This window comes from Pogona vitticeps, chromosome 3, assembly GCF_051106095.1.
Source record: "Pogona vitticeps strain Pit_001003342236 chromosome 3, PviZW2.1, whole genome shotgun sequence".
In the NCBI taxonomy this organism is placed as follows: Eukaryota; Metazoa; Chordata; class Lepidosauria; order Squamata; family Agamidae; genus Pogona; species Pogona vitticeps.
In genome coordinates this window covers 133,573,294-133,592,339 of record NC_135785.1, presented here as the reverse complement: position 1 = coordinate 133,592,339, position 19,046 = coordinate 133,573,294, and the positions used below count along the sequence as shown (strand labels likewise).

Below are 19,046 nucleotides of genomic sequence, written 5' to 3'. Positions count from 1 at the left end.
CTGAGGGAATTGGTAGTCTCTGTCAAGCTGACAGATTTATTGTTTTACAGCTTTAACTCTAAGCTAAGTGCTTTGGCAACGGCTGCAGGGAGAGAAAAAAATGGCTTTTAGCAGGCGTTCCTCACTGCCTGAGCTAACTGTAGACAAAGAGATTTTGGAAGCAATGGAACACAGTACTATGATGGAGTCAGTCAGAGGCAGAGGGCTCTTGAAACGCCCAGATGCCCGATTTGTGTCTGAAAGAGTAAAAGGACAGTTGCCCAAAGAAACTAGAAATGCTTCTTTCCAATTACCTAGTGGATTACAAACTGACAAATTATTGCCTCACCAAAAAGAAAACACTGTCCAGAGGATTTTGGCGAATGATCCAGATGCCACATGGTCCAAGTTACGGGTAGTAGATGATTCAGAGGAAGAAGAGGATGTAGGCGAGGCAGTTCAAACGGGCCTGCCTACCAAAGAAATTCCTGGAGAAGGAATACAGGCACAGATGAGAACGGCAGAGGCTGACATCAGTGGCAGTGCTGCAGACAGGTCAACTCTGGAGAATAAGTTAGCATAATGATGGCAGATTTCATGGATTGCCAGAAACAATGGGTGAACGCGCATACAGCTAGTGAGCTCCAAGCAAGAAAATACCACGAGATGAAATTGAATCTGTTGCAGAGTCAGATTAAAGAGAAGGAGCGTGCCAGAGGCTCTTTAGAGAGCATGGATAGTGGAAACCTGCCTTGTCACCAGGAAGATGATGAAATAATTTCCTTTAAGAGGAGTGAAACTACCACCAGAGTCAAGTCTATTCCAGAAGTGCCTAGGAGGCAGAGCCAATATGATGCTAAGAAGCCAGTTGTGCAGGAACTGAGACAGTCCTTCGCTGGGGAGTGCAGAAACATGGCCCCTAGACAAAGTCACCCCTTGCTTGTTTCCAATGCGGAGGAGCCCATTTAAGAAAAGATTGCCCACGACAGTCCAAGCAGTGGCCATCTTGGAATACAAAAGACTTTGAGCAGAATTTCTCAGCATTTTTACTGGCCCGGTGTTACCAAAACTGTCAAGGACTATGTTAGTTCTTGTGATTATTGCCAGCGAACAGGGGGCCAGACTGACAGCACGAAGGCAGAAATGCAGCTTATGGAAATTCCAGACCAGGTGTTCCAGTATCTGCAAATGGGAGTATTAGGACCTTTTGTGCCTACTAAGTCTAAGAAGAAATACATAATCTCATTCATCTGTCAAGCTAGTAGATGGATTGAGGCCTATGCAATCAGCAACCTATCAGCACAAACTATCGCTCGAATTTTGGTGGACTTACGTTCACGCATAGGTGTACCTACACAAATTATCTGTGATCAAGCTGGTGCTTTCAAAAGTGAACTGATGAACAAAATTTGTGAAATAAGTGGGATTAAACTTAATTATAGCATCTCTTATCACCCAGAATCCCATGGAATGGTGGAAAGATGTCAACAAACTTTGCTGAGGATGATTAAAACCTTAGTTCAAGAATATGGGAACATTTGGGATGAACTGTTGCCTTTCGTTTTGTTTGCCTACCGCAGTGCACCCCATGTTTCTCTTGGAGGTTTTTCTCCGAGTGAGGTAGTCTTTGGGAGAAACCTACAAGGACCTTTGGATTTATTGAGATCGGATTGGGAAGGTGTTGTAAAAAGCAGTATAATTCCAGTCGCTGATTTTGTAAGGAACCTGCAAGAAAAACTCTTAGCTGTCCAAGAATTGGCTAGAGACAATTTGTTAGCGGCTCAAACAAAACAGAAGTTCTACCATGATAAGAAAGCCCGTCACCAAGCCATCACCTGCATCTCACCTCTTTATTCCAGGTTGGGAGGACAATGAGGCTACTGTACTTTGATCACATCTCAAGAGGGCCAGACTCAAAGGAAAAGATAATGCTGGGAAAAGTTGAAGATGGCAGGGAAAGAGAAAAATGGAACATTACATGGATTGAATTAATAAAGAGTGCCACAGTTTTAAGTTTGCATGACCCGAGCACTGATTTTAATAACAAGAGACTTTGTAGATCACTAATTCATACATTCACCACAATTTGATGTAAAATAACACCATTGCAGTCCAACACACACACACACACACACACACACACACTCATGTACCGTATTTTTGCTCCATAAGATACACCTGACCTTAAGAAACATCTAATTTTTAGAGGAGGAACACAGGGAAAATATATTCTGAACCAAATAATGTAATAAAAGATTTAATAAACTATAACAGAATAACATTTAAACCATGTAAAGTGAACAGCAGTCAACAGTGGCATTAATATAGACCATTATCAGCCAGTGATAAGACCTATACCACTCTACCTATATTTTACATTTCCTTTCATCCACCTCCTCCCCATGCTTATAGAAATGTCTCAATGACAGATGAGATTGTTGTGCAACTCTGCCCAGCTACAGCTCAAGCCTATATTAAGTTAGAAATGGTTTGTCTGATTTGGCACTGCATTAAGAGGTCCCTTTTAGTTGTGTGGAGGATAAATCGTGGAATTAAACTATTTAACAGCTGTTTTTCCTTATTTACTTTAGGTTATGCAAAAGAACAACAACACAAAGCTTAACCTGATCCCATTCACCAGCAGTATTTTTTTTTATTTATTTATTTTATTTATATCCTGCCTATCTGGTCGTATCAGGACCACAGTAGCACATGCTTGGCATAAGACAAAATCTCGGTTTTCTGACATAATTGAACGTTTATAGCAGGCAAGGCACAACAGGTTAGGCAACACAAAGCCAGGAACAATGTTCTTGGCGAGCCAAAAAAAAAATGAATACAAACTGTAGTAGTTGAAATCAGGAAGCTGGTATCCAGTAAGAAGTCACAAAGAATTTTGACTTTCTTAATTTTCAAACTACTGTATCAGCAAATGTAGTATGTGCTGCAGGCAAGAACTCTGTTCCAAAAATACTAACCAAATAACTATGTCCTGTCTCTGAGACTTCCTGGCCCTGTTCTGATTTAGATACATCAAAGAGATACCACAACCATAAGGACTTGGAAAGAAAAGTAAGACTGAATTTTGCTTTCCCATGTTTGCAGGGTTAATTTGTGACCAGCAGCCAAGTTTGTGTTCTGGCTCATAAAGCACAGTTAGTTTCCTTGCTGCAACACCCTTTGGAAATACATTTTCTATTAGATGCCCAGAACTAGTTGAAAAGTTTGCAAGTCGAATCCAAATTTCCCATAGGAATGCACTGAAAATTAATTAATGCATTCTTATGGGAAAAAAATGTCAGAAACTTAAAAAAATAAAAGAAGGTCACTTACCAGGTACTGTAGACTGAGCCCAGCTCCTCAGTGCCTTGGTAGCCCCCCCCCGAACAGCCGAAAAAGAGTACCAAACAGCTAAAAGCTGGCTCCCATCAGCCATTTTGTGCTCTTCTCCGCTCCTTCCCCGTCCCTCTCCCCATCTAACAGCTGATCAGCGCTGATCTGAAAGGCTTCCCAGGCAGCTTTTAAAGCAAAACTAGCAGCTATTAAAGCAAGTATGCACATTTCTACACAAGCAGGTTTCAACTCAAATGGAGCACCTTTACACCCAAGCATTAACCCCAAACAAGCAGCTTTAAACTACACTTTACATTTGTAAATGACAATACCAGGCAATACCAGGCAGTCCCAGGTCTCTCTCCCAGCTCTCTAACCACTTGGACTAGCGAGGAAGCAGACAAGCAGCCTCTTCACTAACTGAAAATTTGAATTTCCCCACTTTCCCTGCCTTCCCCGCATAGGTATTCTAATATCTGTGCACTGGAGGATTGTGGGAGGAACATCCAGCCCTTGATGGGGGTCCTGTGGGGCACCCCAATACACTGAGTAGCTCTCTTGGCCTCTTTCGGGACTGGGGCTGTGCAGCCCTGTTCTGATCAGTAGGTGCAGCGGGAGGTCACCATGCCTTTGGGGGACAAGGCACAGAAAGCGGCAGGTGGTTTAGGGGACATTCCAACTCATACCTGGCAGGGGAGATACCATTGTTATAAAAGTGGTTTTCCCAGGGTAAGGCTCATCCATTGCACTCCCTGTGATTTCCCCAAATGTGGGAAAATCCACTTCCTAATTTGTGGTAGTGGGGGACTGCATTTGTGGTTTCCTCTGGTCTTTCTAGAATCACTATTTTCCCCCTTGGTCCTTTCACTGCCCTCTGCCATTTAAATTTGCTACCATAGGCCTGTTGACCCTGCTGGTTTTTCAGGTGGGCTCTAGGAGGCAGATCCTGGAAAGCCAGCAGTGCAGATGGCAGAGTGGTGAGGTCCAATGTGGCTGCCATGGCAAGCAGCCACTGGTGCCAGTTCAGACGCCTCCCAGCACCATGGTGGGAGGCTTCTGGGTGGTGGTGGCTGAACCCTTTTTTACAGTATTTCTCCATAAGACACACATACTTCACACATACTTTTTTGTGGGGAAAACTGTGTCTTATGGAGCGAAAAATACAGTACTTGAAGAAGAGTGTCAAACAGCATTCAAAGAGCCTCCACAGGAGGACATTAGGGCTGAAGAGCAGCAGAATAGTTCCTGAACCCACACCCTAAAGAAGAAGAGGATGTAATGATGTTGAGAAATGCTGGGACTTGTACTCACATAAAGAACATGGAGTCTGTTAAGTTCTGTATGAGATGATACTTCAGGGAAATGGATTGTATGAGACTGTTTTTGCAGATTTACTCCCTGGTACAGAAGACACCTGAGACCATAAAGAAGGCTGACCACTGAAGAATTGATGCTTTTCAACTGTGGTGCTGGAGGAGACTCTTGAGAGTCCCCTGGACTGCAAACAAACCTATCCATTCTAAAGGAAATCAAGCCTGAGTGCTCACTGGAAGGACAGATCCTGAAGCTGGGGCTCCAATACTTTGGCCATCTCATGAGAAGAGAAGACTCCATGGAAAACACCTTGATGTTGGGAAAGTGTGAAGGCAAGAGGAGAAGGGGACAACAGAGGACAAGATGGTTGGACAGTGTAATTGAAGCTACCAACATGAATTTGACCTAACTCCGGGAGGCAGTGGAAGACAGGAGGGCCTGCTGTGCTCTGGTCCATGGGGTCACGAACAGTCGGATACAACTTAATGACTAAACAACAACAACAATCTAAGAAGTGTCAGGGAGAAGGAGGGCCTAGAAATGTAGAAATATGATTGTTTGTGTAAGTGGAAATGTTCGTTGTTGGTTCGTGACATGTGGTGGAATGCTTGCAGGATTTAACAAAGGAAAATGGTTTGTCGTTTTAAAACCAGAAGGAGGGGCGTGAATAGCCCAGTTTAGGAGCAAAATGATTACCTAGAGATTTAGTGTTTCTTATTTTAATAAGAAATAGCAGCTTTATTTAACCATTCTAGCTTATTTAGTGTTTCTTATTTTAATAAGTAATAGCAGCTTTATTTAACCATTCTAGCTTTTGGATATGCCCTATGCTTAATGCCTTTTGTACAATAATTGTATTCTAATGACTTAATTTTCTTAATAAAGCAAATATAATCCTTACAGAGCACTGATCTCTTGAACAACAGGATTCACATCTAAATCCAGTGGATATTTGTTAATTGGTCCTACTTTGCAAGGCTATTGTGTTGTCTAAGAAAACACAAAGTCAATGCTTAGTTACTTGGAAAGTAAGCAAACCTCATAGATAAAGGTGGTAGTTTTGTGCCCATGGTGACTCCCTGTCCAAACTTCATACTGTCTTTAGGGAGGGTCGAGTGTTATGGAGGAGACTACTTGTAGTAGGGGACTCCCTACTGCATGGAATTGAGACCAAAATATGCATGTAGGATCCATGTACTCAATAGGTATGCTGTCTCCCTGGAGGATGGATAACGGATGTTAGAATAAATAAATTAAACCTACAGATACATATCCCTTTCCTCTTATTCTCATGGGAACAAACAACACAGCGAAGAGGAGCTACTGAGAGCTATATCTGACTTTGATACTCTGGGAAGGAAACTCAAGGACTTTGGGACCCAGATAGCTATTTCATCCATCCTACCAGTGCTCAGAAGAGTAATCAAAAGAGAAAGGAAGATTCTTTCTGTGTGAATGATGGACTATGAAGGTGGTGTTGAGAAGAGGGATTTGGTTTTTGGGACCATAGGCTAAGCTTCTTGGAAGAAGGACTGCTAGCAAGTGATGGCTTGCATCTAACAAGGACTGGGAAGAATGTGTTTGTCCACAGCATGAAGAACTTCATCAGGACAGCTTTATACTGAATTAGAAGGCAGAGGGAGATGCAAGCACAGAGATAAGGGTAGATGAAACTTTAAACACAATAAAAGGAATGGACCAAACTGATCCAAAGGACAACAATAATAACATTAACATTAACATTAACATTAACATTAACAACAGCAATCATCATCATCATCATCATCATCATCATCATCATCATCATCATCATCATCCAGTGTCTGCTAGATTTTAGATAAGCCAATTTTAATAATCTCAGAACAAGGATAAGCAAGGTCCCATGGCAGGAGATCCTAACAAGAAAAGGAGTCCAAGAAGGTGGGAAAGAAATTCTAAAGGCATAACTACAAACAATTCCAACAAGAAGAAAAGGGGGGAAGTGGCAAAAAAGCTCCTTCTCTAACTGAGAGGAGGTAACTAGTGGGGTACCCCCAGGCTCAGTCCTGGGCCTAGTGCTCATCAATATTTTTAATTAATGACTTGGATGAGGGAGTGCAGGGAATGCTTGTCAAATCTGCAGATGATACCAAATTGGGCGCAATAGCTAATATCCTAGAAGACAGAAACAAAATTCAAAATGAATTTGAGAGTATGGAGCACTGGGCTGAAAACAAAAGAATGAAATTCAACAGGGATAAGTACAAAGTACTGCACCTCAGAAAAAGAAACCAATTGCACAGTTACAAGGTTGGGGATACTTGGCTCAGCAAAATTATGAATGAGCAGGATCTTGGAATTGTCATAGATCACAAGCTAAATATGAGCCAACAGTGTGATGTGGCTACAAAAAAGGCAAATGCTATTTGAGGCTGCCTTACCTTAATCAAAGTATACTCTCCAAATCCTGCAAAGTGCTAGTCACCCTGTATTCAGCACTGGTTAGGCCTCACCTTGAGTACTGTGTCCAGTTCTGGACACCACACTTCAAGAAGGATGCTAACAAATTGAAACAATTTCAGAGAAGAGCAACAAGGATGATCAGGGGGCTGGAAACCGAGCTTTATGAGGGAAGGCTGAAATAATTGGGTATGTTTAGCCTTGAGAAAAGAAGACAGAGGGGTGATATGATAGCACTTTTCAAATATTTGAAAGGTTGTCTTCCGGGGGGAGCAAGATCTGTTCTTGGTCATCCCAGAGTGCAGGACATGCAACAATAGGCTCAAGTGACAGGAAGCCAGATTTTGGTTGAATCTCAGGAAAAACTTCCTAATTGTTAGAGCAGTATGCCAGTGGAACCATTTGCCTCAAGAGTTGGTAAGTGCTCCAACACTGGAGGCATTGAATAAAAACTGAGATAATCACTGGGCAGATATGGTTTGATTGTATTCCTGCTTTGAGCAAGGGGTTGGACTTGATGGCATAGGCCCCTTCACTGTTCTATTATGATTTTATGAAAATTCTTATACAGTACAAGACAAAACCCAGAAATATTTCTTACATGGCAGGGCCTGTGTGGATATGCAGGAATCCTCTCGATACAAGGATGAAAAAACTTTCTGAGCCTCCCATACCATCAAAATTGAAAGACAACAACAATACTGACATTGATTCGTGGAGTTGTTCAATAAAAGCTCTTGGAAAAGCTCTTGCAATGGACTACCACTAGTGGAGCAGTAAAATCCGGTGGAAGATGGAGAGCAAAATCACACACAAACACGCACACTACGCAATCCCAAAACTATTTTTGAGGGGCTGAGAAGGCCCCATGTTCAGGTATCATATTGGAGGGTGAGAAAGAGAAGGGGAAGTTCCAAAGGCTGCAACATCATAATGTTCACTTTTAAACCTTTAAATACAGTGATATATGATACAATTGAGGGAAGAGAAGATTGACTGGGCTGCAAAGGAAAATTCAGTCTGGCTAAACACCAATTTTAGTAGAATTTCAAAACAAGTACTATTGGGTGATAGCTCCCTGAAATCAAACACTCAGCAATCTGGGGTTACTCATTATCTGACAATCCCCTGACCTATTGGATGTGTGGAACAGAAAAACAATGACACTGCTATTGTCATCTGTGCACCATCATGGTATTTGTTATCAATCCTGTGTCAACTCAAGTTATTCAACAATAATGAAGATAAATAGGGACAGAATACTGCTGTCTTGATACCATTCTAAATGAACGGCTCAGGCTAGGATTTGTCACGCTGTCTGGCGCTTAACAAGAAAAGCAATTCAAGGACGATTGCATTTTGTACAAGTTCTACATCACTTCAATAGTTGAATGCCACAAGGATGGTTTTTAATTGTTTATGCGATGTATCACTTGATCATCTCCCTCACTCTCTGCACTAAGCCAGAACAGGATAAATTAATAATAAGTTCAGGCCCAGCTGCATAAGTAGCTGCTTTGGGATAAAGATTGATTTATGTCTCATGCAGTGAAGCTTGGCCTTCAGATGAGTAAATAAAAACTATCAATTTTCTTAAATATTGGAGATTGCCAATTTAAGATTGCTATTCCCTCCAAATTCTATTTATACAGCCAGTTTTGATATATGATATATAGTTGAAAGTGTAAATTAATTGCATTTTAAATCCAATGTAAGTGAACATAATACAAAGTATTTACTGTATATATTTCATCAGGGATTTCATAGATGCTATTTCCAATGGAATCTTTTCTTGAGGGATTAACAGCAAAAAGGAAAATAGCCTAGAACATCCTTGTGTTGATCTGCTCCTCAACCTCACTGCAGAGATTAGCAGACTGTAGTGAGCATATGTACAAAGGCAATGGCAGAAAGTAATGGAGTCAGAAATAGGGTGCCTCCAGATGGCAAGATTTGATTACATCAATTAAAGCAGAAAGCCTCTGCGGTAAAGTTCACATTATGCAACCTCTCCCCAAAAATAAATGTCCAGTTTTACAGGTGGATGCCAGTTTTGCTGGAACTGCCTATCCTTCACTGCAGGAGGCACTACAATTGAAGAAGTCATAGAAAAAATATTAGCCACAGTAAATTTGAGAAGACAATCTACAGGAAGAAATATTTTTTCGTAATTCAAATTTTATTTAATATAAAGGGAGATGACCTTTCCAGGTAATTTCAGAGATAAAATGTGTATCAGTAGCAATTACACTATGTTCTGTCCTAGAATCAGCTTATGCAAGTAGCCAGGAATTGAAGAACTGAGGAAAGAAAGAAAGAAAACTTATAAGAATTGTAGGAGGTAGAGAAAGAAGAGACAAGAACAGCAGTGAGAGAGTTAGGGAAATCTTATTTCACCAGATGAAAAAGGCAAGGTAATAGTGATATTACTCCAAGATGGAGTTCCAATGTAACACACACACTACAGACGCTTTTATACAACATCCATGACAGAAAACAGCTTAGCTCTCCTGAAATTTAACACTGTACTTTGATTTTGTATCTATTCCTTTATGCTTTGATGATTCCTGAATGAATGTATCTTAAATATCATACATAAGTTGTAGCAATTGTATCCCATGAGACACTTTTGAATATCCCTGTACCACTGTATCTAAATGTATTTTTATTTCAATGTATCAAACCTCTCTGGATACTCCTGACCTCTGTAACAAACGAGTTCCCACACTACATTCTTGCGTATCAAAGCATGCCAGCTACAATGACCTCTCAGACCCTAGAAACAGGAAGATCTCTCACCACAAGGAGATAGCAGTTTAGTTTCGTTTATGTAAACAATGTACCATTTCTTCCCTCAAGGAACACAGTAATTCAGAAGACAAACGGGCACAGATGGTCCATCAGAATCTGGAGGAGGAAACAAACCATTTACATTTTGACACCATTGGGAGAAACATTATTCCTGAAGGCCATATATTGAGGCCCAGGAATTGCAACATAAACATATCAATAAGGAAGACCAAGGAACATCTTCAGACATGCAGGCACATTCGGGGTATAACATGACCCTGGGTCAGGGGAACACGGGGGCAGAGTATGGATATTCAGGTATACCCAATAAGCTATGCCTACGGAACATCTTTGACCCAATGGGATGGAGGATCCAAGTTTGAGGTCCAAAGAACCAATGAGAATATTCCAATTTATGGCTCTTTGTGTAGAAACCTTATAAAATATCTATGCACCCTTCTCTTGGGGCCTTTTCTCTGCCTTTAAGACAAAAGGTCCAGCAGTACTTTTCTAAATAAAATTAGCTTTGTATCAGCTGCTTGTGCATCTTAGTCTGTCATCCTTGCCGGAGTACCGAATGTAGATTTCGGAGCTAACAATAGTGTTGTTGAAACAGTGCTGGCACCCAGTCTGATAAGCTGGATCAGCATAAGCTCCATGCCTATATTTTGTTAAGGTAGCCATGTTAGCCTGTTTCAATATATGTAACAAAAATAAAAGAATTGTGGTTACTTAAAGGAACAGATATATTTATGTGTGATCTTCTGTGGATTGCAAACATTTCCTCAGACAATGTATTCGCGAAGGCTTTCACGGCCGGGATCTAATGGTTGTTGTGGGTTTTTCGGGCTTCTTGGCCGTGTTCTGAAAGTGGTTTTTCCTAATGTTTCGCCAGTCTCTGTGGCCAGCATCTTCAGAGGACAGCAGACACTTCCTCAGACCTGTATTTTGCTCCATGAGTCTGTGGAAGTCAATTGTAATCTACAAAAGCTCACACTGAAATAGATCTGTTAAGTCTTTTGTTTCCATTTTTGTTATAAACATTTGTACTATAATTAATTTATTTACTATATTTTTATCCCATCCTTTGTCTAAGGATCTCAAGTTGTCTGTACAGTTCTACTCTCAACTTCTGTTCTATGCTCAATATGATTTGGTGAGGTAGGTTATCTTGAAAGAGTGCTTTGGGCTCAGTATCATCAATCAACCCTTCTGTTTAGTAGAAATTAAAGTCTAGGTCTTTCCAGGCTTGCATGAACCAGTGAACCACATTAGTTGTCAGAATAATAGTGATGATCCCTCTGTTTTTAGAAGCCCATGGAGATAGCAGTACCAGCAGGTATACTGAGCTTCAAGTGAGTTGACATCCATGGCTTGCAAGCTGCATTCAGATTGGTAGGTTGCAAGTTATGTGAACTTAGTGCTAAGGTTATGCTAACCTCCATGTTAATAACAGTGGTACTTTAATATTTTTTTAAAAAAATCCATATTTCTCGAGTCAGTTTCCTACCAAGCTATTGGTAGGAAAGCTATTGGTAGCCAAACCTGGATTCTAAGATTCTCTGACAAGGAATCAGGCATAGAAACAGCTGAACCAAAGACCCAATTTTATTTGAATAGCAGCAAATAAAAGGTCAGCTGGGACTTCTCGTAAAAGCAGAGAAGACCCTGAAAATATAGTGTACATATATTTTATAATGATACAGACAAAGAGTCATAAAAGTATTACAATTCTATTGGTCATTTGTACCCCAAGTTTGGATCCAGTCCCTCATTGGGTAATTATGCCAACTATGCTGATCTATTGGTTCCCTATAGATATGCAGATTGTGTGCTCCTGTGTCCATGGCCTATGCCCAAGATGCATCTGAATGTCTGCGGAAAGAATCTTATTTTTTTGGTATGTTTATGTGTTTCTTTCCTGGGCCCTGATATATGCCCTTCACTCTCCGGCTCCCTGGTGTGAATGTTTTGGCCTGTCATGGCTGGTTTCCTCTTGCCTGCATTCCAGGACAGGTCATCTGCCAGATCAAAAGGAGGATGGGCAAAACGAAAGTGTGAATGTTCCTCTATTTGCCTGAGCTATGTGTGAATGTTCCTGGGCCTAGTTTCTCTGAGACCTGTGTTTTCTCTGCTAAGAGTTATACTAAAATGTAGTTTGATTCTGCTCCGGTATCATTTAGACCCCCAAGTTTTTGGTTGGTGTTAAGTTCCTTTACTGTGCAGGACTACATCAAAATCCACTGTTTCTTTCTTCATAATGAATATTGTCTCTAACTGCATTTCTAAGCTGCCTTATTAAGTGAAATAAAACACACACAGACATTTGAACACAAAATATCTGTTTTCCTGAAAGTCTCTTAAGATGCAGCAAATGAGATTCTTCTCAGTTTAGGCTAATTCAGAATACAACATTTATATTATCTTGGGTCATTTAATTGAGACAGCAATAAATTAAAATGATACTAAATGTAGAGCTAAGTAATTATCTGTTGTAGCCTCAAAGGAAAACATAGCTTTTTAATTCCCCAAAACTGTTCACGGAATAGATTTCCACAAATTATCGCTTACTTATTTGTCACATTGTATCTTCCATTTAATAAACTTTTTTTTTGCTTCAAAAATATCATTATGAGGTGTGGTGTGATTAAGCTAATCAACTAACCTCTTCTAAGTTATAAACAGCCTAATTAAAGATGACCAAGTGGCTCTTTGTTAAGAAGCATATGTCACAAATATTTATTTCTGCTGATAATCTGAACACAATGCCCGCACCAAGGCAGATAGTATGCATATTACAACACATAACCATTCAAGTTCTTAGCTTTCCATTTTCATTGTTATTGTGTTTTATTATTAAAATGAATTTGGGGGTTGCTATGAATTATTTATCATTTCTAGTTCTTGTCTTTGTTGCTAGTTCTTGTTTTGTTTTGTTTTTAATGTGTGCTTTACTAAACTAAATTGAAGTAATTTCATAATAAATAATAGTGACAATCAATAACAATCTATTTTGTTTGGGAAGTAAAATAAGAAACTAAGTAAAATAAGAAACTGGGGCTATGGATAGCAATAGTCTGAAGACAGATGAAAATGTTTGAAAGATATTTTGCTTTGCCTGGTGTGTAGTACACATGCTCTCTTTCCTTCCTCATATTTTGAACCAATCTAGTAATAACCAAGATATGACAAGATAAAAGCTAAAAACTGACAGTTTTTCTCAGGTTTTTACTGATACATATAATGATATATAAAGATATATAATGATATATTTATATCAGTTGTGGGGGAAATGACTGATACACTTCATTAAGATCTGTTCTGGAAGGTTTCCCTTTACAGGCCTAAGGAATTTCTGGCAAGCAATTCAAAATTTCTAATGATTTTTCCCTAATCTATCATAGCAAAGACATCATACATGCTCAGTTTCACTCTGATGCTAGAACATAGACAGTGCTCCAGTGTGTTTCTGGAGTTCCTAAGCTGCAGAGGGACTGTACTGTATTCTTTGAACCACACTGTAATAACAGTGGTTTCATCCATTACATTAAACAGCAGCATAAGACAGAAATCTTAATAAAAACATTTACACTTAAGTACTATATACTTGATTCTCAGAAGGTCTGGGCAGGATGAAATGCATATGTGGAGAAGCAGAGGAATCACCATCTCACACAGTTGAAACATGGGATTTAAATCCATTGTGCTAATGTTTTTCAAGCTGAAATAGACTAGGATGGTGACTTCATCAAAAACTTCTTAACTTCCTAACTGTTCCTAACTGTTAGAGCAGTACAGTAATGCAACCAATTACCTTGAGAAATGGCGAGTGCTCCAACAATGGAGGCATTCAAGAGAAATTTTAGGGTTTACCCTAAAGTGAGAGAATATACATATTTTTCTAAAAGATATTGTACTTATTCAAGAATTGATCACTTTCTTATATCAGAGACTTTGGCCCCAAATCTGGACAAAATACAGTTTGCCCCTGAAATAGCCTCTGATCATGCACCATTAAAACTTTCTTGGGTTAATGAAGTAAGGAGTAAATCTAGAATTTGGAGATTGAGCCCTAATGTGTGTTTAAATATAGAAATAATTGGAAAAATAAAGAAATAAATTAAAAAATTTTATGAAATGAATGATACTGCAGAAATAAAATCAGCATTGCTATGGGATGCCCTAAAAGCCTACCTAAGAGGAATTTTTATTATGGAAACCTCTAGAATAAAGAAAGAACGAAATAAGCTCCAAGAACAATTAGAAAGTAAAATAAAAAAATTAACAGAACAACATAAACAACTAGGAACCAAGAATATACTTAATGAATTAACAAAAACTAGAGCAGAGTTAGAAGCATTGGATACTGCAAAGGTTCATACAGCTATGAACTACTTAAAGAGAGAATATTATGAACATGGAAATAAAAACACTAAACTGCTATCACATGCAGTTAAAAAGAGGGCAGCAAAAAGAACAATTCTTTCATTAAAAACAAAGGAAGGAATAATGGTAAATTCGCAGCAACAAATACTCTCTACATTCATGGAATATTATAAAGATTTATATAAATCAGAAGTAACACCGGACATAAATACTAAAAAATTTATACAAACATTACCAATAAACCAAATTTTAGAGGAACATAAAGACTATTTAAATAGCCCAATAACAAAAAAATGAGATAAATTCAGTTATCAAAAAACTTAAGAAAGGAAAAGCACCAGGCTATGATGGATTCACAGCTGATTTCTATAAAGTATGGGAAGAAGATGTCATAGAACATCTTCTAAAGCTATTTAACTCAATTTTGGGAGGTGACAAAATACCAGAGTCATGGCATACGGCCAGAATAATAACTATATTGAAACCAGAAAAAGACCAATGTTTCCTTCATCTTACAGACCTATAACACTGCAAAATCAAGATCAATTTTTTTTTTCAACAATATTGGCACAAAGATTAAGTAGTTTTGTAACTTAATATGTTCATAAAGACCAATATGGGTTTATGCCAGGAAGACAAATGCATGATGCTATCCGGAGAGTATTGAATATTATATACACAGCCAATAAAGAAAAAAAGAAGATGGCAATACTCTCACTGGATGCTCTTAAGGCCTTTGACTGGGTGGAATGGAAATTCATGTTTGATCTGTTGGAAAAAATGAACATGGGTAAAAACTTTATTAAAGTTTTAAAGGAATTATATATAGGAGCAGGTGCTACGGTACTTATTAACGGATTGGAATCTGAAAAATGTACATTATTTAGGGGAACTAGACAAGGCGATCCCTTGTCTCCAATCCTATTTGCATTAATAATAGAACCTCTTGCGACAAAAATAAGAGAAAGTGAAAACATTAGAGGACTGTCCACAAAAAATAGACAACACAAAATAAACTTATATGCAGATGATATGCTTCTTTTTTTGGAGGACCCATTAAAAAGAATAGAACATTTAAAAGAAATATTAGAGGAGTATAGTCAATATACAGGTTTAAAAGTTAATTTCCAAAAATCTAAATTATTATGTTTAAATATCCCTATTAGGGAACAAAATGAAATTAGAGATGCATCTCATTTAGAGTTATGTTATTCAAGTTTTAAATACTTAGGAATATGGGTAACAAAAAAATCTTAATCAATTAATCTACAGAAATTATAAAAATCTATTTAAATTTGCAAAAGAAAAAATGACAAAATGGGTCAATTTGAACTTATCAATGCTGGGGAGAATTGCTCTGATTAAATCTTATATATTACCAAAATTTCAATTTCTATTCCAAAATATCCCATTACAGCCAGATACAAAAAAAGTAAAACTATGGCAAGGAAAGCTAGAAAATTTTATTGCAGGAAAGGGAAAGAAGATAAGATTTATAAATAGCGTCAAATATAGACAGGATCAAAAGGGAGGATTAGGAATACCACAGCTCCTAAAATACTATGAAGCTTTGCAAATAAACCAAATTATTAAACTTATACAAATTGACGAGACTTGTAAAAATTCAGACTGGGTTAAAATGGAAAGTGAAATGAAAATGGACATAGTAAACAAGTATATTTATACTACAAAAATAATTGGAAAAGGAGAACAAATACAGAACCCATTCATTTCTGAAACATTAAGGATATGGAGAAAACATAGTAAAACATTGGCCCCCCCAGTATCCCCTTTATGTCCCCTCATGGATCACCCAGATTTTAAGTCTAAAGAAAAATATGCACAATTTAAGGAATGGAAGCAAATTGGAATATATAGAATTAATGACTTATTCGAGTCAGGGGAACCACTCACTATCAGACAAATAGAGGAGAAAACAAAGCAAATAAAAAGCAATTGGCTACAAATAAAACAAATAAGAAGTTTCGCTACTCACTTACAACAAAAAACTGGTCTTCTAAGAACATTAACCGAATTCGAACAATATTGTATACAAAAAGATAAAAATAAAAAGAAAGGATTAACCTCACTAATATATAAAAGTATTATTGAAAAAGAATATGGAAAAGGTGGAGGATCTAAAACAGTGTGGGAAACAAATTTAAATATTAATATACCTGAAGAAACTTGGACAGGAATCTGGAAAAAATATCCATATAAATCTATTTCAGCAAGTGCAAAAGAAACGGTTCTAAAGGTAGTGCACTGATGGCATCTATGCCCTACAAATCTACACAGAATTAATAAAGATATAAATGTTGGAGGAACTGCAGACAAAAGGGAACTCTGGAACATATGTGGATCTCTTGCCCCAAAATAGAAACTCTTTGGCTGGAGGTAATTTAATGGATAGAAACAATGACTAATCAAAAAATAGAGATTAATGAAACATTATTGTTATTTTCATTATTCACGGGGGGAAATGAGAAACTACAATATAAAGAATTAATTGCAAATCTCATAGGCACCGCAAGATCTGAAATAGCTAAAAAAGAAAAATAACACAAGAAAAACATACTAAGCTAGAATTATGCATAGGTGTTGACTTTCTTACATATCCAGTGACTCCATAGTCCATAGTCCATCAGAAAAGGTTAGAGTCCAGTTGTATCCAAAAGTCCATGTTGGCAAAAAGGCTCCATTCAAAAGTTATAATCCATTTTGGGAAAAACTGCATGTCTCTCTCTTCTCCTACCTGTCTTTCTCAGTCAAACTCCATTTTACAACTCTTCCCCCCTCCTTCTTCCTCCACAGGAAGACCAATTAGGAACAAGGAACAAGTATCTTGTCCCGCCTCAAGTTCTCATGAGAAATTCAGTTGTTATCTTGCAGGTGCAAGGATTTGTTATGACTACAAGGAATTCAGCTCTCCAGCTCATCTTAGCAACTAGATAAGATGGAGAACTATGTAGTTGAAAACAGCATGTAAAATTTCCTTACTACAGACACAGACCTAAAATCAATATGGATGCCATTAAGACAATCTTATGACTACAAAACCCATTCTAACAAACACAGAAATAGTTTAAAAACACATATCTACTTATTCTCAGCTGGCAGATGAGTCAAGGACAGTTAGATAATCAGCGAGGCAGTGGGGGATATGTTAGAGTGCTAGAGTAAGGGCAAGAAATCTTTTTCTTCATTTAGCCCAAAAGTGTTCAACCTCAATATTCAGTCTAAAGTGTTCAACCTCAATATTCAGTCAATTTTCTTTTTCAATAAGGACCTCTCATACTTGACAGGAACCATATCTATGACCCAGAATATCAAATCTCTTATTCTGTGAAGTGGCTGACAAGAAGACTACCCAGTCTTCAATTTCTTAAATTATTCACATGTTTTCCTATCCATGTCTTAAGATGTCTAGAGATCTACCTTATGCACAATTTACTGTGACAACTTACAGCATAGATCACTCCCTTAGTATTGCAGTTCGTAAATTTCTTTAGGATGTATACCTTGCCATTCTGTGGATCTTAAATCCGGTCATATGACAAGTATTTGTACAATGGGCACAACATTCACAGGGATGGTGTCCTGTGGGAAGGGAAGAACCAGGTAAAGTGCTCAGGATTAGCAGTGGTAATATATCTTTAAATTCACTTTTTAATAACATATCCCCTAGATTTCTTGTTCTTTTAAATGATACCTATAACCCCTCCTGAAACCCTTCTATACTTCTTAAGATATGCCAATGCCTCTTTATACATTTCTGTACTTTGCTAGTGACATGATCATATGCTAGAACTGAGTTAACATGTTTTGTAGGTTCTTTTGTTTGTTTATTTAGAAGATCACTATGTCTGGTATTAATGGCCTTAGCAAAACTATTATCTATGACCTTACGTGGGTAACCTCTATCCCTGAAATGGTTTCTCAATATTAGAGATTTCTGCTCAAAGTCCTTCCTCTTGGTGCAGTTCCTTTTCATCTTCAAAAACTAACCATATGGGAGATTTTGACATAGAGATCTAAGATGGGAGCTACCAAACCTCAAATAGGTGTTACAATCTGTTGGTTTTCTAAATACCTTTGTGTACAGCTTCCCTGATTCCTTCTTGATAATGAGATCTAGGAAAGGTATCTATCTCATCATATTTATAGTGTCATATTTGCTATTGCTGTCCAGAGTATTAAGCCATCAAAAGAATTGTTCTAATAAACTCTCTGGGCCCCTCCAAATCACAAAGACATTATCTGTGTATTCTAAACCATTTGATTAAATTATCTTCAAAGAGGTGGTTTCCAGAATATATCTTATTTTCAAAGGACTGCATATATAGGTTGGTTGCTTCCAGGGCCATGGCACACTCCTTTTATTTGCCAATAGAATTTGTTATTAAATTTAAAATAATCCCTTTTTAAGACCATCTCAGTTAGTGAATACAGGAAGAAGTTTGGTAGATGTCTCTCTGCTCTTTTGTCTCAAGTAATTCTTAAAATTCTTAAGACTTCTTCCTGAGATATATTGGTGTATAATTTTCTTATATCCATCATAACTAATGTATCTTTTTCTTGTATTGTAACCACCTCAAATTTATCAATCATATCGCTAGAATCCTGAATATATGAAGGTATTTCTGATATAAATAGTTTCAAAAATGATGAATAATCTTGGATGGGGGCTCAAGAACTTAATTGCATCCTGAGAATATGGGTCTTCCTGACACTGTTTTATTTGCTTTTTGAATTTTGGGTAAGGTATAAAAACTCGGTATTCTGGAGTTATTGGTAGGCAGAAA

The 19,046-nt window shown here is 37.9% G+C and overlaps 2 long non-coding RNA genes and 1 pseudogene across 2 annotated transcripts in view; 2 read left to right on the top strand and 1 right to left on the bottom strand.

The window, feature by feature from the left end:
• The window catches only part of LOC144588274 (uncharacterized), a 449,425-nt gene extending 432,611 nt beyond the window's left edge, over positions 1–16,814 (top strand). The window contains exon 2 of the long non-coding RNA XR_013543765.1: positions 14,673–16,814. This is a non-coding gene — a long non-coding RNA (uncharacterized LOC144588274). The remainder of the gene's footprint in view (positions 1–14,672) is intronic.
• LOC144588273 (uncharacterized) overlaps positions 1–17,327 on the bottom strand; it is a 115,369-nt gene extending 98,042 nt beyond the window's left edge. Inside the window, exon 1 of the long non-coding RNA XR_013543764.1 lies at positions 16,856–17,327. This is a non-coding gene — a long non-coding RNA (uncharacterized LOC144588273). The remainder of the gene's footprint in view (positions 1–16,855) is intronic.
• LOC140706175 (U1 spliceosomal RNA) lies at positions 3,991–4,140 on the top strand (annotated as a pseudogene).
• Positions 17,328–19,046: the final 1,719 nt, after the last annotated feature.